The sequence below is a fragment of the Python bivittatus genome, unplaced genomic scaffold (genome assembly GCF_059951505.1).
Source record: "Python bivittatus isolate LINGU-HERP-01145 unplaced genomic scaffold, Pbiv_v1 ctg000680_np1212, whole genome shotgun sequence".
Classification (NCBI taxonomy): Eukaryota; Metazoa; Chordata; class Lepidosauria; order Squamata; family Pythonidae; genus Python; species Python bivittatus.
This window is the reverse complement of record NW_028277095.1, coordinates 985425-1011636: the sequence shown is the minus strand read 5'-3', so window position 1 is coordinate 1011636 and position 26212 is coordinate 985425. Positions and strand designations below refer to the sequence as shown.

At 39.7% G+C, this 26212-nt stretch overlaps 1 long non-coding RNA gene across 2 annotated transcripts in view; it reads left to right on the top strand.

Annotated features, from left to right (window-relative positions):
- The window catches only part of LOC148214395 (uncharacterized), a 204436-nt gene extending 180149 nt beyond the window's left edge, over positions 1 to 24287 (top strand). Inside the window, exons 4-5 of one of the 2 annotated variants that reach the window (XR_015798129.1) lie at positions 7241 to 7330; positions 7861 to 8008. This is a non-coding gene — a long non-coding RNA (uncharacterized LOC148214395). Of the gene's footprint in view, positions 1 to 7240; positions 7331 to 7860; positions 8009 to 21943 lie in introns of those variants that run through there. The other variant, XR_015798131.1, reaches the window with a different exon arrangement.
- Positions 24288 to 26212: the final 1925 nt, after the last annotated feature.

Genomic DNA, 26212 nt, shown 5'->3' with positions numbered 1-26212 from the left:
TGCAAAATGATTAGCATCCAGAACTATAGAGATCTATACTTATGGCTAGCTGATCAACACAATCAACTTCCCATCAGGGATTCTTAGTTTCCTGTTGCTAGCAGGAGATCACCAATCTAGTCCCAGTGCTCAGCTAAATAGCATTCCACTTTTCAGATTGGCTGAAGGGGCCCAGTCCGTGGTTTTCTGTTTCTAATGAAAACAAACCATCTGCAGAGAGTTTTGGGGGGAGGACATCTGATTGTTTTCATCTTCATCCCAGTAGCAAGCTTCAGAAGAATCAATGGAAAGAAGGAAGAGCAGACTTCCATCTTCCTCTTAGCTACCCTGCTCAGAGTTGATACTTCCTGCTGCAGGAAATCAATGATCTATGAGCAGAACCTAAAATAACCTGCCAGGAGTGGACGCTGTAGGTCCAGAGCCAATTCATACAGTATCATTCAACCCATGTATTAACCCATTATTAAGATAATCTGGGAAGGCCATCTTCATGGTTCCAATGGTGGACTTGGCTTCCTCCAGAGGGAAGTCCAGCTGGCCTCCATTTACCCTTATTTTAGAAAGTTGAAGTTACTTAGGCATTTAAGAAATAGCAACTTTATTTTAAGCATATAGGATAATACCACCCACAGTCATTGAAAAACTAAGTTGGGAGGCTTTATGAAAGTGAATTATAAATAAATAATACAGTGACAAACAAACCAATAAATAATTGCAGTTGGTTTATCAGTGGCCTGTTTCTTTTTTTCCACTGTTTCTTTTTTTTGGGGAGGGAGAGGGAGGATTCATGCTTTTGTGGGAGCTACTGAAATGAAAACACCAGAAGTGTCCTAGATAGCACATGGCATGAGGAGAAATGACTAAAAGAGCTTAAAAAGCATGTCAGTATAATTCATGATTGCGATGCATGGACAATTATGTCAAAAATAGGACCAGTAGGGGTAGAAATTCCTTAATATTAATCTGTAGTCTGATTTTAAATATTTGATTTATTACTTGTTAGTTAGGCCTGTATCTTGCCTTTCCTCTACGAGCACAAGGTGATGGATATTTCATTCCTTCCTCCTATTTTTTCCCCACCACAAAAGCTCTGTGCTCTAGTAGGAATTTGAGCCTCAGTCTCGCTGATCCTAGTCCAACACCTCAGTCATAATACTGTGCTGACTTCCTGTGGTATCTCCCATCCAAGAAAAGTGAGTTGTTCAAATGAAATTCCCATTCATTTCCCCCCATTTTCTTCCAGGTTTTACAAGGTTACTTACATCTTTTTTTCACTTCCTCTTTTTCACACACCTATTGCTAAAATTAACTACATAATCTATCCAAAATAAAGAATGGATCTGAATTTGAATATAAATTAACCTCTAAAAAAATCTACTCAGAATCCCTTGGATAGTTTGTGGCCATTCTTACTGCTTTCCGTTCTTGGGAAAAGCAGAGAAAAATGTAATCAATTATTTTTCAAAGGAGGATTAAATTTAAAATTTCTTCTAAGAGAAAACAGCAGGATAGAATTCCTTCCCTTGGATGTTTTCAGATCAGGAAGTGTGGTCAGCCAAGGATATTTTAAAGTGATAGAAATGTATAATTTGGGGGAGTGGGGTTGGGAGGGGAGGCATCCTCTACTGCCTTTCAACAATATAAGATTGACTCCTCCCCAAAAAACCAGAAATTTTTTTTTAAAGATAATCCAAATAATTCTAGGAGGAAGATAGGAAAATGGAGCTGGAGAAAAAAAAATCAGGAAACTGGAAGATTTGAACAGAATATTAACACTGAATCAGATCAATTAATAAAAAGTAAAGTCTCTTTCAAATCAGTATCAATTTCTGGTGATTTCACAGACATGTCTATATAGTTTTCTTGAGAACAATATGAAAGTATTTTATTATTGCTTTCCTCTGGGATATTTTTTTTTACTTCCCAATCTTGTCTGTAACTGGTATTTCTTAACTGTCTCTCATCCAATGATTCTGCTTAACTTTCTGAGATTAGCCAAGAACAGCTAGGAACTGCCACCAAAATGGGTAATCAAGTGATACAATCAAATGGGATTATTCATTCAGTTATTTTTGATTTAACTCACTATGCCACTGACTACCAACTTTTCTCAGCAGTTTATAATTAAAAATATAATTGACTGGTGGATAGAAACTTCTGAGGAATAATGTGATAGATGAGTATAATCTCTTCCAATCCTTGTGCTGAATTTCTTTCAGTTTCAATGGGATTATGTGAGTTTTTCATTGCTACTGTTTTTCTAGTCTTTCTCAGTTGTTCTTTTCCTACAGACTCTTAGAACATTAAAGTCAGTCACAGGTATTTGGGCTGTTCAACACTGAATCCTAAGATTTGCTAATAAAGCTTTAAATCCATGGATTTATTTCAGTGGTCCTAACATTTTAAGAAAGGCTAAAAGTTCAAATGCCATAAAGTTGTGTTATCTTGAATCCTCCTTAGGAAGGATTTGGGAGATCAGTGATGCAACACCATGAATGGTAGACAAAAATCCAGCATAAGAGATTACATTTTTTAAATATATGAAGATTAAATTGCAGCTACACCATCTGTACTAAGGGAGACAAAACGGTGAAAGTAAATGAGAGGATGGATAAATATTCAATCCAAATCTCAATTTGGATTGAGGCAAAAGAATTTAGCTTGTATGTACTTTGGAGGAGATAGTAGGGCTTTATTCAGTTTAATTTTGATAGAACAATTTATGTGTGCATGGGCTGATTAGTTTTTGCTACAACCTCAGGATTGAAAAGTGTTGAAGAACACAAATGCACAGTCCTTATAGATTTCTACCACTTAGTTATGACGGCAGTTCAGACAAAGAAGTTGAAGATTTTCAACACTGAATAACAAAGCTGAATATTTTTTGGATGTGTGTGTGTCAAGATTTTCAGAGGAAGATCCTTCCTTCCTTCCTTCCTTCCTTCCTTCCTTCCTTCCTTCCTTCCTTCCTTCCTTCCTTCCTTCCTTCCTTCCTTCCTTCCTTCCTTCCTTCCTTCCTCCCTCCCTCCCCTTCCCTTCCCTTCCCTTCCCTTCCCTTCCCTTCCCTTCCCTTCCCTTCCCTTCCCTTCCCTTCCCTTCCCTTCCCTTCCCTCCTTTCTTTCTTTCTTTCTTTCTTTCTTTCTTTCTTTCTTTCTTTCTTTCTTTCTTTCTTTCTTTCTTTCTTTCTTTTTCTTCCCTTTTTAGATATTTATCATCAATACCACTTCCTGATTTGGAAAAAAAACAAAAAACAGTCCTCCATCACAGGTATTCCATTATAATGTCTTTTCTTGGGATATGGTGGAAATGGAAGCCAGAGAATCAGCAGAACATCAGACAGGATTGTACAATTAAAGACAAGGTACTAGTAGATGTCTCCTTGGTCAGGTTCAGCCAAGCAAAACTCTTTGACTGTGAAAGCATGTTATTCATGGCTTGTGTTCTCAGAGCAATTACAATCACATTTTCTAGACACCAAAGAAGACACAGGTGTTTGCATGAGATTACTAAGACAGATGTGACATTTATGCTCCTGTTAAGATTCCCGCTGATGAAATACTGACATTTTGAAGCAAGATCTATAAGGCTTTAGGCCTCAGTGGCAGAAAGATTTCAAAAAACCAAAGTTTCTCGCTTTGTTTTTGTGATAATAGAAGCAGTAACTGAGAAATAGAAAGGCCAAATCATGCATACATACAACATGCATAATACATACAGTGATTTAGACTGGATCAGGACCAATCTGCTCATGTATATTTTCCCCAGTGACTAGATTTTATTAGACTATTGAGAGCTTACATCTTTCTTTGGGCAATAAACAATTATAAGCCTCTGATAAACATGTAACATCCTTTGGGCTGAACCATAGTCAGCTTTGGGTCTTTTGCTCACACCCAACAACTAGATCTGGGAATTGCAATTGCTAAACTTGATAGCTTGGGCAGATAAACTTGATAGCATGGGCACAATCAGAAAATTGATGAGATAGGCAGAAGTAGCCTAGAATATTCATTGCTTGACAGGGGAGAAAGGCCCACTTATCCTCCCTGAACCAGTAGTAGAATTGTCTCTATATGTTCTCGGATATCACTTAACCAATGTAGTCATCTCACCATGCATAACTTTAGAGTGATCTGTATAGAATAGTCTTGGGATGGGATGAAAGATGCTTTAGAAAGCAGTGCACCTTGGGTGCAATGAAGTGGTTGCTTCACATAATGAGTGAGAAGATCAGTAAGTACGGGCTTGGCTTCAACTGGCTTCTTTCTTGGTTCTCCACCTGAAACAACTCTTTATTGCCTCCAATTATAGGACAACTGTACAAGAAAACCTAAATGCACACACACAGTACATTGAGTTCTGGCCACATGCATTTTTAGCAGGCTTCTTCCAAACATGTACTCTGGTTTCTCTTCAGATCACATAAACATGTACTGAATCCGTGCAAACCTCAGAAGAAAGGCTAGAGATGACACGTTCATTATAATATGTGTATAGTTCTCCTAGTTGAGTTCATAAAATGATAAATAACTAATAATTTTAATCCAATTAGGAGTTAAGTCAGAGAATGACTTAATACAGAGTTTATTGCCTCTTACCTACATAGTCAGACATAAATAGTATTAAAGCTTTCTATAAAATTGCTTCTAAACCTCTTCTCTTCTTCTGTATGAACAACTTTATTGGAATGATCCATAATTGTCTGTGGTGGAAAAAAAATTGCAAATGAATCCTAAAATTTTCAAAAACCTGAGAGGGAGGGTGGGTTGGGGAAGTAAATAGACAGAATTATATATCTAACTTATTGTTCAGGTATGATATTATATAAGGAAAATGTCAGAGGAAAAAAGGGGGTAGAATCAAGTGATTTGAAAGGATATACTGAGACTTGCATTTTCCCAGGAAATACAAAAATGAGACCATTATTCTGAAATAGTGTTCCTATCTGAAAGCTGGGTGAAGAGAGTGGGGGGAGACTGACCCTCCAACTCACTATAGCAAACTAGGTCCATTATTTAAATTTCCCACAATCATAGTGGGAATTTAATTCATTAAAGTAATAATTCCCATTGAAATGTTCCTCTGAGGGCATTAGGAAAAATTAGCATGGAAGTTTACCAGGCTGGTTTCCCGAAAAGAAAACCCTGAAAAAGTCAAGCATGAACCCTGGCAGGCTCATCTGGAATCATGACCCCCCAGGAACAGCTTTGAGATGTCATTTTGGGTGCCAGGCCAATTTTTAGGAATGATGTGGTTCCCTTGCTGGACCAAACTGTTACATCTAGATAGATCAAGTGCTTTCCACCCCATCAAAAGAACACCAAACGATCTAATGACCCATTAAAGCAGGAGGAACGTCCCCAGAATTCAAATCCAGAGATCTATATAATGGCTTTTATTCCTACATAATGCAGTGGACAAGTGTTCCAGAGAGTGCATGGCGTTAATCTTGTCCTCAGGAAAGAAATTAAACTTGCTAAGTCATGCCTGAGTAATACATTTCCTGAGCTAAGCAGTTTATATCCGGAGAACTGAGCAATGACTATGCAAAATCTGGCATTCTCTAATAGAGCAATAAAGTAAAATTAAGGGAGACCCTCATCAAAGATGCCTTGAGATCACTGAGGAAGGGCAGAGTATAAATGCAATAAATAATAGTAATAATAACATTGTACTGAATTTTGTTAAGGAAGTTCTCATCACTTTCTTCCACTGGGAAAGACTTCTCTGTTTTTCTATCAAATTTTTCTTGATAGGATTTTTAAGCTGGGGGTGGGCAGAGAGAGCTACTGATCCCCCCCCCCTTGCATGTGTCTCCATTCTTTTGCAGTCTTGTGAAATTTTTCATATGGGGAAATGCAAGCATCTGGGGAGACTATAGAGCAATGGACTGAAGTGGTCCCTCACAGAGTTTTCTTTAGGGTTTAAAGAGGCCAGGATACCAGCAGGAAAATTATACCAAAAGACAGGACACATTCATTCAACCCTTGGTCACCTTAATATGTAAGGACATAAGCTGCAGCATTTGCCTCATGGGAGCATCATGTATGTATTGTCACTGCCCTTCCCTTGCCCCCTTCCAGCATCCACAGGGGGGTCAAAAAAAGCCAAGTTGTACGTTTTGTGGCACTGTGACTGAAGTCCTGCCTTTTTTGCATACTCATCCATTTGTATGCAAATACAAAGTGGCAAGACTTCAGTTGGGCTGTCCTGATTGCCATCTTGCCTTTTTTGACCCCCTCTCCACCATGGAACCCATGAACCTCATAGCAAGTGCAACAATACCACACTCAACCCAGGAGTGCAACACTACCACAAGTGCAACAATACCACACTCAATCCAGGAATATTTCTCTGTAATTGTCTAGTTCAGAAGAAGCAAGTTCAGAAACCCAACAATATTTCAATATTTCATTAATCTGAGAAAACGTGCAGGAGAATTTTTTTTCTGCCCAGCACTAAGACTGAAGCATGTGACTATTTGATCCTTATTACCCGATTCATATTTAATTCTGAGGCCTTTCTCTCACCCTAAAAAGAAAAATAATAGCATGAAGACGTGCTTTGCTTCCTTTTGCCTCTGCAAAGACGTTAGCTAAGCATCAGGCATGGTCATTTAAGATCTTATCATCTGCTTCCTCTTGAACTATGTCTCATTAATATAGCTTTGTGCAGCATTATTACCTGACAGATATGCATGCTTCTATAATACAGGTTCCAAGATTAAATTAAGACAAATGAAAATAGATAATCATTCCCAAGGACGGTTTAAAGAGGCATCATTTGGCCAAATGCCCACAAACAGCTTTGAAAGATGGATATGTATGTACAGCTTCCTTAATACAGTTCAAAAGTTGTCTGCTGTTTTACTTGTAAATACCTTGGACATTTGGGTGGGATCTGGAAGCAACTCCTTCTCCTTCTCCTTCTCCTTCTCCTTCTCCTTCTCCTTCTCCTTCTCCTTCTCCTTCTCCTTCTCCTTCTCCTTCTCCTTCTCCTTCTCCTTCTCCTTCTCCTAGAAATTCAGAAGCTTCCATAAGACTGATTAATATTTTCCATAACTACCATAACTAAAGGTATTGCTTAATGATTTCAGTTTTCTTGTATGTGGAATCCTTCATATCTTCATATCGTCAATCAAATTCAACTGTAGGATCACATTTTGTGTTAAACTATAAGGAAGCTAAACACATAATGACTTAATGCAACATGTGATGCTAACCAGGTCTCTGACTTCTAGGAAGATTTCTACAGCAGTCTTTTTCAGAGAAGAGCTCTCTAGAAGGATTTAACTACAACTCCAAATATTCAAGCCAGACCCATGTGAAAGGTATGTGGTTCAAGATGATTGTTCTAAAGAATGGAAATGTGGACTATCCAGCCAAGGAGAAATCAATGTCTTTACCCCTGATTGTGGATTGTTCTGTTTCATAAGCTAGTGGTCCAAATCTACTGTTCTAGATAAAGAAACTGGGAACAACTCAAGATACTCTCTGAAGCACACATTGTCTTAATTATTAAGTCCTTCAGCCTTGACTACTTTAGGAAACAGAAATAGCAACTCATTTACTATATAGAATGCTATTGCCCATAAATAAATATCTGCTTTTATTCAGCAAAAACCTCCATTCTAAGAGACAGGGCAGGTAAATGATGGCCAACATTGACCAGGAGACAATTCTATTTATTTCCCAGGCTAAAGAAAGCTCAGCTAACTTTTCTGTTTCTTTTCAGAATGGCTGAGAATGAAATTATCCATTTCCAGTCCACTGTAAATATGTGATTTACTTATAAGATTATCTATGTGCTGGAGTCTGACAAGTGAATTGATGCACGTATCTCCTCTGGTTTATCCCTCAGCATTCTTTTGTCAGCACTGAAGATCACCAACCTAGCTTATTTTGTTTAAAAAATAAGCACGCACTCATAGCACACAGGCTGTGCTCTTCTAAACTGGGCCAGGTCCACACATGAGAAAAGGCTCAGTCACTCTCCTAAGCTGAACAAAACCAGGCAAGTGTTGAGATTTATTTATTTTTTACAGTTTTTTTTTTGACCCCTCCTTCCACCTGAACTTTAAGTAGCTGGGTGGCATACACATTTTCCTCCTCCTCCTCCTCCTCCTCCTCCTCCTCCTCCTCCATCATATGAAAACTCTGGACAGTGTACAACAGAGTAAAAATCTAAAATACATTAAACGAAAGGCTCCCCCCAGGCCTCAAATCAATTAGCTAAAGTGAAAAGCTCAGGAGAATAAAGTTGTTTTGATCACTTTAAAAAAAACTAGGAGGAAGGAAGATGCATGAATCTCTGGGAGTAGAGGATTCTATAGCATGAGGGCTATGACAGAAATTTTGCTGCCTGGTTCATATTCACCTGACCTCATAAGGTGGAGGCTTTCAGCAGATCCTATGCGACAGACAAGGTGGTGACTTATGTGACCTGGTGCTATTCTGTAAAGACAGGTAGGTCATAACTAGCCCTTTGAATTGGACCTGGAAGCTACCAATTGCCAAAGCATCAAAGAAGTAATACATGAGTATTATTCTGTAAGGATTTTAAATTTCAGGGGAAACCGTTGACTGTAGAATGTAGAATTGATATTAGAGAAGAAATGATTAGTGCATTTAATACCTAGAATTAAATTGTTCTATAGAGGTTTTAATCTAACTGTTTTAAGCCTCAGATTTTAGAATATTATGCTTGATTTGTGGTCACTGACCATAAGTATCTGAGCTATCCAGATAGAGTTTCTATGCATCCTTAGGAAATAGATGCATCGATGTGTATCCTGAAGTCATCTTGGAATGTATCATGGGGGAAAAAAGGTGATCCATCTCTTTGGTAACAGGGTCCACCGAAGCATTCCAAAAGCTGCTTTGCCCAATTAAAATGTTGTAAACATAACCCTCGCAGACATATACACAAAGCTTAGGTAAGAAATGTTGAATTATCAGTGTCATTCTATAAGAATGGAGTAGGGAGCGAGAAGAAAGGGAGAAAATAGCAATTTCTATCCTGCATTGTCTTCTGCAGAATGGCCAGTTTTGGCTCTCTAGGAGGAAAATTCCAGATGCTGGAAGTAGGCATGTCGGTCTCAAAATAAGTTCAACCTGAATGCAAAAACGGAGGGCGGGGTGAGATTTGGGATGTAATTTTAAGCTTAGAACCAGTCATGGATTCTTTTTTGTGGAACAGACAATTTTGGCTCCCTGGGATGAAATTTCGTGATGCCAGTGGTAGGGGTGTGGTGGGGAGGGAAGGTCAAAAAAATTTCATTCTGAATCCAAAAAAGAAAAAGGGGGGGAGGGTCAAGATTAGATTTGGAATTTTATGCTTAGAATCTTTCCTTGATTCTATTTTGTGGAATGGCCGATTTTGATTTCCTGGCAGGAAATTACCTTATGCCAGTGTAGGTGTGCGAGGCAAGGGAGGTGAAAGAAAGTTCAACCCAAATGCAAAAATGAATCACAGGATGAGATTCGGGTTGAATTTTATCTTAAGAACTGGTCCCATTTTCTCTTTTGTGAAACGGCCAATTTTGGCTCCCTGGGAAGAAATTTCCTGGTGCCAGTGGTAGGCATGTGGGATGGGGGGTTCTAAAAAAATTCAACCTGAATTAAAAAACAGAGCTTGGGATGAGATTTGGGGTGGAATTTTGTGCTCAGAACCAGTTTAGGATACACTTTTGGGGAATGGCCAAATTTCGCTCCCTGAGAGGAAAATTTATGATGCCAGCAGTAGGCGCTCAGGTCAGAGGGCTAAAAACAAAACAAAATGAAACGAAACGAAAAAATGAAAAAATGAATTAAAAAATGGATGGCAGGAAGAGATTCAGGATGGAACTTTTTGCTTAGAACTGCTATTGGAAACACTTTTGCGGAACTGCTGATTTTGTCTCTCCAGGACGAAGATTCTTGATGCTGGCAGTAGGCATGCCGGCTGGGGGATTAAAGCGTCTTCAACCCAAACTGAAAAAAATTGGGTGGGATGAGATTCGTGAGGGAAAATTATGCTTAGGACTGCACTTGGATACAGTTTTGCAGAACAGCCAATTTTTGCTGCCCAGGAGGAATATTCTTGATTCTGGCAGTAGGAGTGCGTGTGAGAGGCTCAAAACAACTTCACCCGAATTCAGAAATGGAGGGCAGGATGAGATTCCAGGTGGAATTTTTTGCTTAGAACTGGTATTGGATACACTTTTTCGGGAACAGCTGATTTTCTTTCCTTGGGAAGAAATTTCCTGATGCTGGCGGTTGCGTCGTGAGGTGTGTGGGTCAAATAAAGTTCAACCCAAGTGCAATATTTGTAATCCAAAAATAGTTCAACCCAAATGTAAAAACAGTGGGCCGGGTGACATCTTTCCATTGCTCTGAAGTCTCTTGGGTTGCTTAACCTTCCCAGTCTAAACAACTGCTACAAGAATAATCCTGCTTTAGGCTTTAAAGGGAACTTGGAAAGCCAAAGAAGGGTCACTAATGTGGCAACTGCAAAGAAGTTTTAAGTCGTGCACTGCTCCCATGGAGATGTATATTTTAAAGAAAATCCAAACATGTCTTGGGATTCTGAGCAGCTGAAAAACTGTTTTTTGGATACCTTTTTTAAAGAAATCACACCTGCCTTAATTCTACCTTGAACTTCAGAATTTATGATTCCTTGTGAAGCAATTTAATATTCTGTGGAAAGGGGAAGGAAAGACTATACATGAAGATAACACTGTTTTGTTGTCATAAGTGTGGAAACCAGTGGACGCTAAAGGGTGGAAGTGAGGAGGATTTAGCACAAAAGAAAATGTCAATGAAACACCCCTTCTAAACTTTCTCACAGTGGGAACAATTTTAGAATCTGTGGTTTTGCCATAATTGTTGAATAAATCTCCTTAGTGTATGGTAAGTTCTGTTTGTTTAGATATACTGTAGATATTGTAGGGTTGGAAAAAGGGGGATGTTCCACATTTAGAAAGCAAATTAAATGTAAGTTGCTTGACAAGGGTGCTGCTCAGATTGTCAGGGGGTATATATGCAGAATGCAGAAGTGGTTTTAATTAAGCTTGACCAAAAGGGGGGAAAAGAAATGGCTGTCAGTTTGGCTGCTTACAATGCTTCCTTTCCTCAATCCTTACACCTTGGTTTGAGTCGGTCTATTTAAAATAGACCCTGCAAGAAAGCAGAACATATTTTAAAGTATTGTTTTAATGCTCAGGATGATCCTGGATCTTCAAGGAGAGAGGCATGTACCCCTTCTTTTTGAAGTGTAATGCAAAGCTGCATGAGAAATGGTGATGAATGGATTCTATGTGCTTGCATATGTTGACAACTGAGAGTCTGCATATGTTGACTGGCAACTGAGAGCCAGTTTGGTCTAGGGGTGAAAGCACCAGGCCAGAAAGCAGGAGATGGTGAGTTCTAGTCCCGCCTTAGTCACGAAAGCCAGCTGGGTGATTTTGGGCCAGTCACTTTCAGCCCAGCTCATCTCACAGGATTGTTGTTGCAAGGAAAATAGAAGGAGGAAGGAGTATTAGGTATGTTCGCTGCCTGGAGTTATTTATATAAAAAAAGTATATATATAAGAAAGGCAGGATAAAAAAAACCCCTAACAAATATGTTTCAATAAAAACCCTTTATGAATGTTTATGAAGCTTTGTAACAGTATTAGATCCATTTGGATTACCAGTGAGTAATCTCTGACTTTCCAAATGTTCTTGGCCTCCAACCTTCCTCAACTTAATTAGAATAGCTCTTTGTCAAGGACCAATAACTGACATCTTGAGAGCATAGGTTCCTCTTCCAGGTCCGGTTCTGCCATTACCTGGAATGAGGCAGTTGCTGTAAAGCCCCAAACAGGTGGGCAAGATCAAAGAAGCACAAATTATATCTTTCCAGCAAGATGTTTTAAATGTTAGAACTGGGAGTAAATACAGAATCTTGGAAAGTGCAGGTGGAATTTTACAACCCATATGTATTGGTGACTTCCTTGGAATGTTTTGAACCACTTCTGCTCAGGGTTCTTGCCACCTGGGCTGAATTGCCATTTATGGATGAACTAGCAATGGATTCTCCTCCTATTTCTTGATTCTTTTATGCCTAATGCTCCTTCTAGGACTCTCACTGTCTGCCCACAATCTCCCCCAGTTGCTTCAAGTGGCAGATGCTAAGTGGACCACAGGGAAAGATCAATCTAGCAGCAGCTTGTCCTTCACCTATAAAGTTTGCCTTTCCCTTCAAATCCAGCCTAGAGTGGTGACACACCAATGAAAAATGGCACTGACAGTCTCCATTTGATCTTAGCCAAAGGCCACTCCTCTTGGAAGTTGGAAGCACAGCTGGACATTATGACAGGGTCTCTGCTTCAGGTAGAAAAAACTTTTTCTTTCTTTCTTTCTTTCTTTCTTTCTTTCTTTCTTTCTTTCTTTCTTTCTTTCTTTCTTTCATCTACATTTACACATGTGAGACACCATTATAAATTAATGAGATCCAGACTTAATAATGACACAGTTATTAATACATTTAAGTGTCATTAATTTCAATAGGAGACAGCCAGTTTGGTGTAGTGGTGAAGGCATCCGACTAGAAACTGGGAGACTGTGAATTCTAGTCCCGCCTTAGGCATGAAAGCCAGCTGGGTGATCTTAGGCCAGTCCCTCTCCCTTAGCCCTAGGAAGGAGGCAATGGCAAACCACTTCTGAAATCTTGCCAAGAAAACTGCAGGGACTTGTCCAGGCAGTTGCCAGGAGTGAACACTGACTTGAAGGCACATGTGCGCGCACACACACACACGCACACAATTTCAGTGGGACCTTCCTAAGAATGAGTAAGTCTGGACCTCTCTCATTATGAAGATTGTCCCAGAATAGTACAGTAGAGTATCTGTTTTGCAAGTGTTTCCCAGGTTCAGTCTCAGTTAAGGCTAAAATAACTAATATTTGGAACCTGGGAGAGATACTGTTAGTTTGTGTCAAGAATTTTGGGCTAGCTGGACCAAAGATTTAATGTCAGTTTTTTAATAGTGTTTCCCAAGAAAATGTGATGGAATTACATCCTATGATGCCCAACTTAGCATTAATAGGAAAGCAATGCAAAAGAAAACATGGGGCTAGACTTGTGTCTCTTGTTTAGTTCAAGAAGGTCTGAACAGTTTAAAAGAAACATAGAGATGCTTGAGTTTCCATACAACATACCAGGAGATGTGTGGATTACAGTTTACAAGTTCACAGTGCCTTTATTTTAATGATATTTGTGTCAGAGGAGGTTTTTATCCTGGGGTGGCATTAGGACTTGGCAATTCTGAGCAACTGCTAAGACTCCATCTAGCATTTGCTGGATGCCTGAGCGTACCTGCTATTTTAATTTTCAATGTCACAAATACAAATTAACCTACAGACATTGTGGGAGATTAACCTAGTGGTTGTTTTTCAACTGCCTGGCACTGTCTAGAATGCTGTGCAAAGCTCTGCTTATGTTTCTTCTTCCCAAGATAAGGTAAGCTCTCCATACCCATCAATAAAGATTTTCCCAAGGGCATTTAAATTAAATTTAAATTCCCTTCAACCTGGGCTGACCATCTATTCATTATAGGATGTCCCGGTTAATGTGTTCTTCCACAGCAGTGTGGCTCATTCGTTTGTAATTGTTAAAGAGAAGGGAGACTCATCTTCCACAAAGAGTGAATTCTATTTGCATAATTTGTATATAAAAATATACTATATATATATAAAAAAGCTTTGCATATCACAAACAGTACATGCTGAGAAGGCAATTATAGGTTTTCTCCCAGAAAAAAAAAAAATGCCTTAACTGTAGGCAGATGGCTTGAAAGATAGAAATCTCAATGATTGTAAAATTTATTTATTTATTTAGGCAATAATGCTTCTCTTTTTAAAAATCTGTACACAATGACTGCAATATTTTACTCTTTGGAAACACTTCATCTTTCCTTTGCAAGCAGATCTTATTGGTAAGCCAGTATTTGCTTTTATTTACATCTGTGGGCAACTTCTCTTCTTTCTGCATTCTATGAAGAGGACTTAGATTTTCAGTCTAAACCTTATGGGAGAGCCAGTTTGGGGTAGTGGTTAAGGCATCAGACTAGAAACTGGGAGATGTGAGTTCTAGTCCTGCCTAGGCACAAATCCAGCTGGGTGACCTTGGGCCAGTCCCTCTCTCTCAGCCCTAGGAAGAAGGAAATGGTAAGCCCTTCTGAAAAACCTTGCCAAGAAAACTGCAGGTGCTTGTCCAGCCTGTCTCCAAGAATTGGACACAATTTAATGGATTAAAAAAAAAACATCTTAGGGAACATTCAGAATAGAAAGTGCATATTGCTAATGGTTGCATGAATTAAACTAATTCATCTAATTCACTAATTCATTAGACCTGTGTGTTTATATGGATATGGGGAAGTATTTCAAACTTCCACATGTTTTGCAAAAACTGAGGCTGAGGAATTCTACAAAAGAAAAAAAGAATGAATTTAGAGGGTGAGTCTAAAATAAAATATAAAAGCAGCACCAACATCTTGAACAATCTCAAATGCTGATGTTCATAGTGTAACAGCATTATGTCCTACATAGTGGCTGTTACAGTACTTACATTGTAAGTTGTAGATGACTCCTGCTTTTTCTTCTTGGGCTACTGGGTCTTTTGGTTTATTTAAGATGTTTTGGGGGGCTTTAGTTGGTTTGTGTGCTATGGTGATGTTGTGTGGCTGCAATAGTCTGTTGGTCTATCAAAAAACAACCCACACTAACCAAGTGCTCCACTACCAAAGTAACAACCCAGCCTCCCACAAGGGGAGCTGTGTAAGAACATTATTCAGACAAGTACAAACACACTGCAGCAACCCAGAACACCAGAAAAAGGAATCAGACCGCCTATATAACATCCTCCAACAAAATGGATACCCACACAACTTTCTCAAAAATGCCTGGCCACTCAACCCACTACAGCACAACCAACACAAACTATGAAAAGGATAACACTACCCATACATCAAAAACATCTCAGAAACAACCAACAGAGAGCACCAAATACTCCACAGTTCAACCCTGAGCTACATATATACTCTATAATAAATTGCTCTTATCACAGTTAACAGAATGGATATGGAACGGATACACTCAAACACATTTCCTTAATTTGCTTTACATGAAGGCAAATGTAAAATGATAGATTTCTAATTATCTTCATCAATAAATAATTTTATAATTAATAGCTTAATTCATTGTTCCTATCTATAGGTTATAACATTTTTTTCTGTTAAGTTGGTGTTTTGCTTTTTTTTTCAGGAAAAAAGCTTAATTGTAATAGCTATGGTAATGGATCTTTTTTTAAAAAAAACACAAAACTATATATATATTCTAAATAACTAGAGGAATACTTTCTTCTGTTTCTTTTAATTCTATGACATAAAATGGAAGAAGGGAGTAAAATGCTTCAATGATAAGGTTTATGTTATTATATTTACATGGCAAATGCACTTTCAGCATGTATTGACTAATCCCTTCTATTGAACATAAAATGTACAACCCCACAAACCCACATACTAATTAAAAACAGTCATCATTGCCCTCATAAACTAATTAGATCTCTCTGATGCTTTAGCTCCTTCCCCCTTCTGCCCCTCCCCCCACCCCAAGCTTGGCTCTAATTTTATTTTTGCCCGAGCTGAGCAAAATATTTTCCAAACCAAAGCAGGTCTGGGTGAGAGGTTTCACGCCTCCTTTTTGCTTGGCTCCCATGGATCTTCGTTATCTGCAAAAAAAGGCTTGGAAAGTGCATGGCTAGTGAAGAAGAACAAGGAGAGACCTCCAAGAGCAACAGAAATTGCAGATGCATGTCGTACAAGCAAAACTGTGGCTATGTGCTTGAAGGGAGCTGACCTCTACAGGGTAATTGCATTCAGAAAGAAATTCTGCTTCATCACATATCTGGTTTATATTTCTGACATATGGAAGTTTGGGTACACCTCTTGAAATGGATAAATTTATTTGTTCATTTATTTATTTGTTCATATTGTTGATTGCATTTATATTCCACCTGGATTCAACAGAAAATACTCCTGTGGTGTGAAACACAGAAACAAAGTAGGAACTTAATCAAGCCAAGAAAGGGATGGATAGCTACAAAGCAGTAAGTGTAACACTGGCCATTCATTTCCCAAAGGCCCTCCAGAACAATTCTATCTTTAATAGGTTTCAGAAGATGCCAATCTGATCTCGAGGAGCAGGGGGACTGTTCCTTAACACAGGAGCTGCTAGAGAGAAGCACAGCCTGTCAGCTCTGTCCCCCGACCTCTCCCCTATGTGGAGAACTATTAAAAGATGTCACTGGGACATCCACACTGGATAAGTTGGGTTAACTACCTCTATGCAGAGGAGGCAGCCTTGTAGGCCATACAAGGCTGCCTCCTCTGCATAGCCCAAGCACATAGCAGAAAGCGCTATATGGCTTGTGATGCCAAGCCATATAGCGCTTTGTCAGTCAAAACCAGGACTTTGAATTGCCCTTGGAAGCTTATTGGTAACCCACACAGTGACTGTAGAATAGATGTTATGTGACCATAGGGACTTTGATTTATTAATACATGGGCTGCTGCATTTTGTATCAGTTGCAGTTTCTATGTGGTCTTTAGATGCAGCCCATGTAGAATACATTGCAGTAGTCTAAACAGGCAATGATGAGAGCATGAGTTACCATGGAAAGGTTCCCCTGCTCTGGGAAGGGTTGGAACTAGTATAGCAGTCAGTGCTGGTTGAAAGTCCTCCTAGCCATGGCTTCCATCCCTCTATCAAGCAATAGCTATGACTTAGAAGGACCCCAAATCATGGACCTGCTCTGTTAGGGGGTGTGTGACCCTTTCAAGAAATCACCAGCTATGATAGAGATCCCTTCTACACAAACTGCAACTCCATCTTGCTTGAGTTCAATTTTAGCCTATTTCATCCGATCAGGATCTGAACAGCCTCCAGACACTGGTTCAAGATTTTGACTGCATCTCTAGCTCAGTCTGAGATAGACATGTATAGCTAGATAGACATGTATAGCATACTGATGGATCTCACCCCAAACTGGATAACCTCTCCCACAAGCTTCATTTAGATATTAAACAGGAGGAGTAAGAGAGTTGAACTCTGTGAGACCCCACAAATGAAGGCTCACAAGGCAGAGTCCTCCGACCCCACTGCCAATGACTGGTACTGTCTACTCAGGTAGGAGCAAAATCACTGCCTCTGACCCCCAACCCTTGTAGTGGGTCCAAGAGGATACCATGATTTATAGTATTAAAAGCCACTGAGAAGTTTAAAAGGACCAGGAAGGGTGCCCTTCCTCCATTCAGACCCTGATGGTGGTCAGGTACAAGAGCGACCAATGTCATTTCCATCCCATGACCAGGTTTGAATGTAGACTGAAATGGCCTGATAATTTGTTTCCAGGAGAGTGCTCTGGAGCTGACAACACACTTCTTTCTCAACAACTTTTGCAGGAAAAGAAAGATGGAAAGCTAGCCAATAGTTGTCTAGAAATGTTGGTTCTGGGGATAATCAACATTGATCCACCATAAACCAACATTTATGCACTATCACCACTTTCAGGCTGATAGGAATGTCCCCTCTCCCAAGGAAGTATTGACAATCCACTGGACCCAACTTAACATTTTCCCCCGGCTCCTTGAAGAAGCCATGAGGGACATGGTCCAAGCACTCAATTGACAGAAATCATTCTAGTGTAGAGAACACCTTCTCCTCTTCATCAGAATCTGCAGGTTAAAAAAAAAAAAAATCCCACAGATAATATTGCAAGATGTTGCTTCTGGCACCACATCAGATTCTATTCATAAAGCATCAACATTACAATGGATCTGAGTTACTTTATCAACAATAGAATGGGCTAACTAGCCGCAGTGTCCAGGCAGAAATTGATTGGTGCCCCGGGGATATACCCCTCTATTGCAATTATGACTACTGTTATCTAGTTTAAAACATTGATATTGTCTGTCAAATGCACCAATAGGTATAAAGAATATACAATATATGGTTAAATACAGTAAAATATAATAATATGAACAAGTCTAAATGGCAGTTATAAACACATATGATATAGCAATGGTATAACAGCTCAAGTAATGAGCTGTTAAATGCCACGATGATGAAAGAACATTTTCAGTATCTCAATTATAGCAAAGTCAGTATATGATTTTGTTTTAAGGGAAAAGACCATCGTTTCCCATTCCAGCTTGCTTTCACCCAAACACAGGGTAGCAAAGGTTTGGTGGCTGAGAGTCACATTTATTTATTTGTTTGTTTGAGAGAGCAAGATTCAAAGAGGACAGGACTTGGTCTCACACATGGGTGGAGCAAGGATTCCATCCCACCGCCTCAGGTTTTCTTTCCTAAGGTTAATATAGAGCTTACTGTACATTTTCATTGTATTTTGTACCTTAAATTGATCTCCGATTTTCAGCAAGCATGTTTGGTGGTAGCCCAGAGGATTGCAAAACTTGGCCCAGGTATTGTATATGATCCTGGGAGATCAAGTTCCTCTTCTTCACTATGGCTGTTGACCCACCAAAACTAATAACTCTCCAGCTACCAAAAAATGCCCCATCCCTCCCACAAAAGTACTACATGTACAAGGAGTGGAGCACCCAATGTAGACATCTGAGGAGAAAGGTCATACATGATACATGTTCATTAAAGATGCATCATATTGCACTCTTCTACAATATGGGATTCTGTAGACTTTAGCCCAGATCACTGGTGGTACTAAGCAAGCTGAAAAATGTTTTGTATGAGAAATATAATATTTGCTTATTTTTTCTAGCTCCGTTTAGCTTGGTTCTACATACTATCACCATAGAGTGGTTCTGGTAAGTGGTAAGGAACTCTAACTTGAAGAGGGAATAGAAAAAACCTTTTCTGAAGGAGAACTTCACTCTCAGAAATGTTGAGCAAAGCCATGCAGAAATTCAGAGCAAAAAGGCCATTTGCTAAGGTTACCTAGGAGTCAACGTTTCATACTTGGTGCTTTATATTTACTATTTATAAAAGTTGAAAGCCCTTTACTTTGTCCTTTAAATAAAAGTGGAAGATGATGCAGAGGTTGTTTTTCTCCCCAAATTCTTGAATGCTTGTTAATAAAGAGAAATATGAACTGCTGATCAGTGAAAATAAATTACTTAGAATTAAATTGATTTATAACCTATAAAAGCCAAGCATAGATGTAAGAGGTGTCTGGGAAGAGGTGGAGGAATTACAGCTTATGTTATTAAATTGGCATCCCTGATCTGCACTTTTGCCACTGGTGATGTTACACACATTAGCAAAAGGAGAAACAACAGCTGTCATTCATATTTGTCTGTGTCAGTAGCATGCCTGAATGGTGGGCTCTCATTTCTGATGCTTCCTTTCTTCTTCCTGGGATTTGTGGAGGGAATTAAAAGATTCTGCCACTGAAATGTATTTGTTTGTTGCTAGATTCCAGTAGTGCAATGAGGACTACAGGTTGCCAACTCCAATTGTATACTTTCTAACATTTGCCTCCAAGCGTAGACATCTGAGAGGAGCCACAAGGACATCACAGGTGTCATGCCACATTGGCTCAAATTACATAATTTGAGCAATGATGTCATGACATGCCTTGCCACACCTGTGGATATCCATGTCTCCAAGGTTTTTGACATGACAATGTTTAAAATGTTGTGGTCCCAGTGCAGTGCCTCTGATTCATAGGTTATGGTCCACTGAGCACAAGGGGGCAGTAGGGTATAGATAGAGGGTTAAGGATTTACTTCAGGTCCTCCCTTTGTCAGTTTGTCTGCTCTTAAGGGAGTGTTAAGCTCAGCTCACTTCCTTCTACCTGCCTTCCCAGGTGCACAAACACAGAGCACATCTCTTCCTTGTAGGATGTAGTTTTACAGATGCTAGCAAACAAATGAGTTTATTATGGTTTTAGAACAGTGTATAGACATAAGATGCAAGGCCTTGCCTATCCCTTCTAATTAGATACCTGGATTTGTCCAACCCTGTAATATAATTTGTGCAGCCAAGTAATCTTTCTGTTACAATTATAAAACCTGCTTGACTAATCCTTGCTTAGGTTAGATTCCTGCTGTTAGGAATCTTAGATAGAAGACTTCAATAATCCTTTTGTATGCAAACTATGTCCTGAACCACTGAAGAGTAACTTCAGTTCTTCTTCACTTCTTGGGTGAATAATCTGTATTAACAGCAGTCATCTTTGTCAGATGGAAACAGCAGAGAAGGTGGTGAAGGTCCATTACGAGGTTAGTGAAGATAGTTGGCTGGCTGTTGTGACAGCCAGAGAAGTATAACCTAATTGTTTTATTTGATGGCTAGATGAAGAAGATCAGCATTCCCCAATCTGGTACCCCCAGATATATTGGGACAGCAAACCCAAGAATTCCTAGCTAGCAAAGGCAAGCTGGCTAGGATTTTTGAATATTGCGAGTAAAACAAACATCAGGAGCATGTCAGGTTAGGAAAGAACTAAGAAAATGCTGTTTTTATGTGGCTTGTTTTATGCAAAAAGGATATTTTTAAGGTTCACAAAAAGTATCTGCGCAGACATGACCACTATGAACACTTGCAATTTCCTTTGCTGTACAACAGCAGAGAAAAGAATCTATAAACATCAGTTGGGACTGGAATTTTCCAGCATCTCCATATCTAATTAGGAAGTATCCATTTTAGGATGCGTCAGAAGAGAGCTTTCTATTTGTAGATCAATCTGTCTGATCTGAATTCTGAAAGTTCCAAATGTAGACCAGTGACAAGCATAAGATGTTGCACAGCATGGAAAAAGTAATATCACTGAAAGAAAAAAATGCTCTCCAAGTGTTCTGCCTCTTGAGCCAAGGAATTTCACTTAAAACCTCCCATCATCTAAATTGGTCATGCCATTTAGCAAATTGTATTGGGTTTGAAGGCATATATAAAGGTTTCTGCTCTTTCACTTTGCCATGAAAACCATTATTGCTATTATTTTTGTTAACATTGTTTGATTGTCGTGAGTCTAGTAAAATCAACAAGATGTCTTTCTGATCAATCAAAGGAAATGAGTCACAAACCTTGGAGGAGGATGAACTGAAAATAGCATCATTTTCTTTCTTCTACATACATTTTCCTAACAAGTTCCAGGAAGGAGACTCTTCAAAATCTTTTTGAACTCTGGCCCTGTGGTGGGATCATGGTAGCTGAAGGAGAAAAAACAATAACAAACCTAGGTGTTTGGTGGTACTGAAAACAATGGGATTAAGCTGTGCAAATCATGGCTTGGAGATGAGATGTGGACAGCATTATGGAGTTGTCAGGCTACTCAGTAAAGCAAAGCTTTAAAATGTTTGAGGCTTAGAGTGAAAATCGTTATGGGAAGCATGAGAGAGCTATAGAAAAATCAAGCACAGTATGACGGATGTACCCAGAGAGAATTTCTTCCAACTCTCATAAGATTAGAAATTGCAACCCCCCCCCCCCCGGAAACTTAATAAGGGGAAATTCAAGATTAGTGAAAGGAATTACTTCTTTACAGAAGGCATGGAATTCACTGCTAACCATCAGGTTCCAGGAAAAAAAATAAAGTAGGTTCAGCAAGTCTAGATTAAGTTCACCCTTCCCTAGATCTGCTGATCATGAAACCAACCCAGAGGGCGGCAACATGTGATGAACTCTCTGTCTTGTGAGGACAGAGCAGAACTTGATGTGGAAATTAAGTGCCATTTAAACAGATGGAGATGGGGATCACAAAGCTATCAAACTCATTATATGTAACTAGACAATTGCCCAGAATATCCAACAAAATCGTATTTGACTTTAGATTAATGCTGTTCTGAAATCTGCATTACAGTTTCTCAAGCACATTTTCCCCCATGTTTCTGTCTTATTTTTCAGGTACTTGAGATTTTTTTAAAAAAAAATCTCCCTTTTTTTCAGATGATCTTATTAATGGGGAGAGCTACTGTTGGTGTTGCTGTTCTCTGCTACACGTCTTTCCATCACTCTGAACCTCCCTGGCTGTCTCTCAATCTTGTAAAGTCCCACGAAACATCACACTTGGTGTCTTTCCTTGGGCTTTAATTAAGAAGCAGAAAGTCAAAGTGGGTATAGACCACAGAAGAGAAAATTGTACAATGAAAGATGTAAAATAAGATACATCCTTTGGCCACCTCATCACTAAATAAGCTCAAGAATACATTGCTCCATCAATGTTTCACAAAAAACAGTCTTCATTGAAATAAATTTTGAAACCAAATATTTTTCATCAACTGGCACAAGAAAATGCAGGAAATTTTGGTTTTGTACTACATTACTTTAAATAAATCTTTTCCAACTGGATAGGCAATAAAATGGCCAGTGTGATACAGTATAATTAAAGACAAAGCAAGGTGTAATAAGTTCAATAAAATAAAAGGAAAAGAAAAAAAACTTCACTGATTGAGTTTGAGCTGAAAGAGACTTATTAGAAAAGTGACAAATGATAGACAGTTCAATGACAACGTTGATCCAGTGTGCGAAAACCGTGACAGAAAAGCAAATTTCATTTTAGTACCAACCATAAAGGGATTAAAAAGAAAACTGCCATTATATAATGTTGCCTTTAATAAGCTACAATGCAACCATGCTTGGAATTTTGGGCACATTTTGGATCATTCTGTACTGTGTCAGATAAGAAACTTTTGATGAAAAAGTGAAGCAGAGGCGAACCAAGGTACTCAGGGACAGGATTAACTTCCTAATGAGGAAATGCTATTATGCTGGGATCTTTGTTTTAGTATGAGAGGGAAGAATGAGTGAGGATGGATGTGATAATGGTTTGTTTGAGTCAAATGTAAGCAGAAGCTGAGAGTAAGTTGGTGAGGAGGAAGTGGATAGTGAGAAAGTCTGACTTGCATAATATTAGAACCTAAGGCAATTTGGTAAAGCTGAGACATTGGAGAGCTTGTAAAGACAAAATATATGAGTACTTTTTCACATGACATACGGTTGGAACTATGGAAGCCATTGCTGTACGATGTCAGATGCTCTCCAGTATAGAAGCCTTTGGAAGGAACTAATCAAATTCTGCTCCCTGAGATAACATCTGCTGTCTGAGGTGGTTGTATCCCTTTGCCTAATATTAAGATCAGCGTTCATTATATGATTGATGATCTACACCAGTGTTGTATCGCCTTTTCCAGGCCAAGGGGTACCCTTGATTTTTGAAAGAGATGCTGGGAGAAAGTCATACCAGCACAAAATCTAAATCTGACTCTGTGTGTGTGTGTGTGTGTGTGTGTGTGTGTACACATGCACGAGCCTTTAAGTCAGTGTTGACTCCTGGCAACTGCCTGGACTAGTCCCTGCAGTTTTCTTGGCAAGATTTTCGGAAGTAGTTTGCCATTGCTTCCTTCCTAGGGCTGAGAGAGAAGGACTGGCCCAAGGGCACCCAGCTGGCTCTGTGCTTCATGCAGGACTACAGTAGATCTCACCATCTCCTGGGTTCTAGCCTGGTGTCTTAACCAAGTGGCTCTGAAATCTGGTTAGATTTAATTATTAATTTATCAGTTAGATACAATTAATGATGCTCTTCCCCATGAGTTTAAAATTTCCCTCCTATCATATATAAGACTCTTGTCTGCCAGCAATGATAGGGGCCACACTCAAAGCTTTTGGGGCTATTCATGCCCGTGGTATCACAGGCTTTCATCTATGCTGTTCATGTTGTCTGCATAAGGCTAATGTTCAGCAGGTTCATCTATCTGAGGATGCTAGCAATTGCATTAGTATATATACAATCAGCAACTCTATTCTGGCTTGGGGAGCAGGGAAGGTCCTGAGAGAGGTCACACAAGTTAGCTGTGTCTTGCCTTCCCTGCACACAAACCCAAATAATAGTTCTTCAGTGGACATGATTTATGACTAATGGAAGCATAAGATATAAATCATTTTAATGGGATTTCTTATGTTAAATCCTATTTGAGCTTTCCGGTTTGAAACACTCTCTTGGAGTCTGGCTCATGGCAACTGGATCAGGCAAGACGCTCAGACACTTCAAGTGGCAGTAATGGAAAACTACTAAGTTGCTTGCCCAGAACTCTTTGCAGTTTGCATATAAATGGGCTGCTTTACCATCTGTTAGTGATTTTTGAACATCCAAGGAAGGCTTTGAGTCATTTCATGTAAAATTTCTCAGCATCTCTGACTGTCTTCCAACTCCTTACCATTATTACATCTGCACCTCACGGACACATTCTGATTTGTATAGGACATGAAGAATTTTGTAAATAAAAATCAGATATCTGCATAATTGATCTTGAACTGTTTGGTATTTCCATTTGAAACATAGCATAGATTCCAAGTGAGAGTTGATGTTGCTTCATGTATTCATTTATGAGTATCATTGAGAGTAGAGGTGTGCGAAGCTTCATAGAAATGTTTCTCTTCAACAAAGCTTCAAGCCAAAAAGTCCCTCAAAGGCTACTTGCCAGACTATAGTTGTCTCATCACTTTGTACACCAAAGTGATATGACATAGTCACTTTGTTTCAATCTCCTTTGGAGCCCACCTCTTTCTCACCCTACAGGGCTTCTATAAGGAAAAGCAGAGAGAGGTTTTTTTTTTTTTTGGTAGCACTAGCTGAAAGGTCTCTCAGACTATTTTGTTCCAACATGGCTACAGGGAATCCCATGGTGTACATGGGAGAACAACCCAAAGTCCCATCAACCTAAGCATGGGAGGTAGCCATCCTGAAAAACCCTTGGTGTGCTTGAGATTGGGTGTCTCTATCCCAAATTGCAGGGAATCCAATAGCCGTCCATGGAGGTGGCCAGCCCAAAGTACTCTCAGCTCTAGTGAGGGGTCTACAAATCTGGAAATCTACACTAGCAAGGGCTGTCACTGATCCTGGTTGAGGTATCCAAAGCCAGTTGGGGGCAAAATGCTTGCTGGGGACAGCTTGCTCAAATCCCCCTTGGTGTTGAGCAGCTCTTCAGGCACATTGTGTTTGATGCCTCACACTGTCCTGCCTCAGAGTCCCAACAGCATCTCCAGGGGCTTGAGGGAACACCTCTGAAGCAACACAGTCTCAGAAGTGAGGGGGCCATTGAACTGGCTTTGAGGAGCTTCATTCAAAGCATCACTAAAGCAGAGCATTCCCTTAAAAGCACAGCCCTTAATTGCTATAATTTGGCCTCATAGTTAAAAAAAAAAATGAGTGAGTTTGCTGATAATTATGTTAGTGGAGGAAATATTGCGGAGTCCTCTGTGACTTTGTCAGTGAAGGTCTATATAAACTGATCACAACAACCAAATGGGAGATCTTCATGTTGAAGTAGGCCATCCTAAACAAGATTGCTGGGCAACATCCTGTTGACACTATAAGAAAGGAGATGTAAGAAGATTTCACAACTCTTACTGCCGTGGTATAGGCCTGAACATGGGTACCTGCCTCTGCTTGGTCAGTTTCACTTCTTGTCTTCCTCCACTGGTGCTTTGGGTGGTGTTTACAGCACTTCATTTCCTGAAAGGAAAAGGAAGGCATCAGTCAGGATTGGCCACCAGAAAGGAGCTGCTCAGAGGCAATGTTTTCCAATGCCTGGTGTACCTTCTGCTGCCAGTTGGTATCAGACAATGGACATAACTGCCCTCCAGAGAGTGGGAATCTCCCCATGTCACTGGAAGCCAATTGGATCTATTTGGCATCTGGGGTGGATCATCTGAATGGGTCCCACTACCTTCCAGAGATCACAGGTGGCCCTAAATCATAACTGGATCAAGGAATGCTCTGGCCATAGCAATAGGGTGATAGAACTCCCCTCCCTCTCCAGACCACCAACTAGCTGCTCAGAGATAATGACAAGATCCAAGCATGACTACCAGCATGGGTCTGGCCCATGTTTACTTGAGACAAGCCCATGATCCCCATGGAAGTCATGAACTCCCAGCTGCCCGTAGCCCCCCAGGTTGGCAGGCAGGAATTCTCCAGCACATATTCAGAAACCACCTCCAGCAGCTCACGGAGGGATCCTGCCAGACAGAAAGGTGGCCAGTACACCAGGAAGATCCCAATCTTGTCTCTACAGGACCTCATGTAAAGGTACTCACACCCATTATCTCACAAGCTGTATCCATGGTTACCAATCTCTAATGATCAAAACCACCCTTCCTCCCTGGCCCTGGTGTTGAGGTTGCTGAGGGACCTGAAACTCATTTGGGTAAATCTGT